At 47.0% G+C, this 2,663-nt stretch overlaps 1 long non-coding RNA gene across 8 annotated transcripts in view; it reads left to right on the top strand.

Annotated features, from left to right (window-relative positions):
• Positions 1–2,663, top strand: part of LOC129693155 (uncharacterized) — a 37,203-nt gene that overhangs the window by 23,716 nt on the left and 10,824 nt on the right. The window contains exon 2 of one of the 8 annotated variants that reach the window (XR_008722832.1): positions 1,270–1,348. The exons of the other annotated variants lie outside the window; for them this stretch is intronic. This is a non-coding gene — a long non-coding RNA (uncharacterized LOC129693155). The remainder of the gene's footprint in view (positions 1–1,269; positions 1,349–2,663) is intronic. 8 annotated transcript variants of the gene reach the window in all.

Genomic DNA, 2,663 nt, shown 5'->3' with positions numbered 1-2,663 from the left:
TTTCTTTCTTTCTTTCTTTCTTTCTTTCTTTCTTTCTTTCTTTCTTTTCTTCTTTTTCTTTCTTTCTTCTTTCTTTTTTCATTCTTTCTTCCTTCCTTCCTTCCTTCTTCTCTTTCTTTCTTTTTTTTTTATTCTTTAGATTCTATTTCAGTCACTGTGCTGTTTTGTGCCTGATTAACAAGAAAAAACTGGTCAATTTCTTGGTACCCACTACGCCTCCCCTTCCATGGTTGCCAAGATTTCAGGACTTCAGGGAAGACAAAAATAGGAGCATCCTATGCACAGGCATAACCTAAAAATGAGAAACACCCTTGCTCCCTCTCCCTCTTAATCTAGGCCTGAGGATTAGAAGCACAAATGTGAGGCACTCACTGAGCAGGATACAAGCTTCAGGGGTGATGTTGGTGGGTCCCCTTTAGCCCAGCTTTCTCTCCCCAAGTGCCCACAGGTTAAGCAGATCAGCTCTGGTGCTTCTGAAACTCTTCCTTGAGTCTCTCTCTGGCCTGGCAGCACTAACCATCCATACACAGCCCAGAGGTGACCCACTGGAAAGTAAGGTGCTAAACCTCTTGGAGGGCTACTTTTAATAGAGGTATTAGACATCTATAATGATAGAAGAATAGAGATAGATAGATAGATAGATAGATAGATAGATAGATAGATAGAAGAATCAGACATCTCTCAAATCTAAATTTCCCCTAGGAAGAACTTCAGCCTCCTGCCCTGCCTGGCAATAAATTCAAATAGGTTTCAGTGTAGAGGAAAGAGGTTCTGAAAAAGATGAAAAAGTACCCCAATCTCTGTCCCATTTTCCGTTCCACTCTGGTTCCCCCTGGGGGAATCCAGTCAGCTTCTCTCCCCCCCCCCCCCGCTTTTTTTCTTTCCTCTAAGTACTCTTTTCCTCCTTTACCTGCCTTAACATCTTCCAGAGAAATCCAAAGTTCTGAAGATTCAAAATAAATGCAGGAAAGGGTTTGAAGCTTTACCAGGCTACCCAGGGGTGGAGCTGGGAAGGGGACTGGACAGAGCTCCTTTGTGAGAGATGCTTTATATTCCTAGCAGACACAAATCAGAGTGCAGCTTCTGCCTTAGGAGTGCTGCCTTCTGCCACGGGGTTGGTGCAAGTGGCAGGGTTGGCTCTGCAGGGTCGGGTGTTCCCCTTTGCCCCATCTTGGAAGAATTAGGGACTTAAAAGACAGATTTATGGAAACTTCAAAGTTGAAGATAGTGCAGGTAGCTTAATTTTTCCTCTTCTAATATTCTCCCCAGGAAAGTTTCATTTTGAAGCTGGAACAGGAGTTCCTGTTTTGCTTTGAGGGTCCAGAGACCTACTCCCCCCCCCCTCCAGGTAACATTTAATGGAACTTTCTGTAATAGAGTTTTGGCTGTAAAGTTGACCAACTGTCTTGGGCTTGGTGATGTAGTTATTGCCGGCTATGAGAGGGCTTTCCTGCTCAGTTCCTGGCAGTCTGGGTTCAAACCAGGTTTGTGCAAAGTGCATGGTTGGGAGCCCAGCTGGGGGTGCTTAGCTTAGAAGAAAAAGATCCTGCCACTCAGTGCCCCTGTGAGTGGGAGTGCATCACACAGTTGACAGGCAGCACCTAACCCTGAGCAAAGAGACAAAAGCAATTCTGATGCCCAGATACTGCTTCATCCCATCACCCGTTTGCCCCCAAGACATGATTCTGGCTCGGTGTTGTCTGTGGCTGGGGATAGGAGTCCCCTGACACATGAGAGAGTCAAGGCTAAGTGGGGGATCAAGGTCAAGTTCCATTTCATGCCCAATCAAGTGGTGGTGTTTAGAAATGCCAGCATCCTTGGACTCAGGAGTAGGCAGTCAGGCAGACTTGGATTTCATTCCATCCCACAGGCATCCCGAAGAGCACAGTCGATCTAGTTTCTCTGGTACTTTCTCATAGGCTTCTTGGCTTGGAAGTTGAAGCCTCAGGGTAGTAAATTGGGACCCCTCAGAACCCAAACTTCACTAATCTTAGACAAAATAGCACGTTAAGGAGCCAATCAAGCAAGTTGAGGTCCTGCCTGTGTTTGAAGTCTCTTATTTAAGTTGAGCGCGCTCAGCTGGGCAACCCTAAGGCAGTGAGCTTAGTCTCTTCAGCTTCTCCCCGTGTGCCGAGAGCTCAGGACATAATAGCATGGTGTCTTATACAGTGCTACCTACTCTTACCTCCTAAATAGCCACCCATATCTGTCTCATGCACAGTGTGTGTGTATGTGTGTGTGTGTGTGTGTGTGTGTATGTGAGAGAGAGAGAGAGAGAGAGAGAGAGAGAGAACCCCAGGAAGACAGGACTAAGTCAGGGAACTAGTAAAGGATTCCCCAGGCCTCTGTGGAGGGACACCCTGTCCTGCTAGAGGAGTCTATCTTCCCAGCTCCTCACTAGAAAGCTGTACTCCAGCCTCAGGCACGGTGGAACCTTAAACAAAATTAAAGCAAAATAAATATGAAACCCAAACTGCAGGTCCCAGGGCTCCCGCTGTAAGTGAGGCATGATAGAGAGGGCAGACTGGCTGAGGGCCTCACAGAGAGGCCACCTCCAGGGGCTCCTAACTGAGGAAAGGTGAAGGTGACTGCTGGTAAAGGGGGAAAGGGTGTTGTGTTCTCTCTCTCTCTCTCTCTCTCTCTCTCTCTCTCTCTCTCTCTCT

Source organism: Psammomys obesus, unplaced genomic scaffold, assembly GCF_907164565.1.
Source record: "Psammomys obesus unplaced genomic scaffold, mPsaObe1.curated_primary_1811, whole genome shotgun sequence".
In the NCBI taxonomy this organism is placed as follows: Eukaryota; Metazoa; Chordata; class Mammalia; order Rodentia; family Muridae; genus Psammomys; species Psammomys obesus.
Note: the sequence above shows the minus strand (reverse complement) of the source record. Positions and strands in the feature narration are given on the sequence as shown.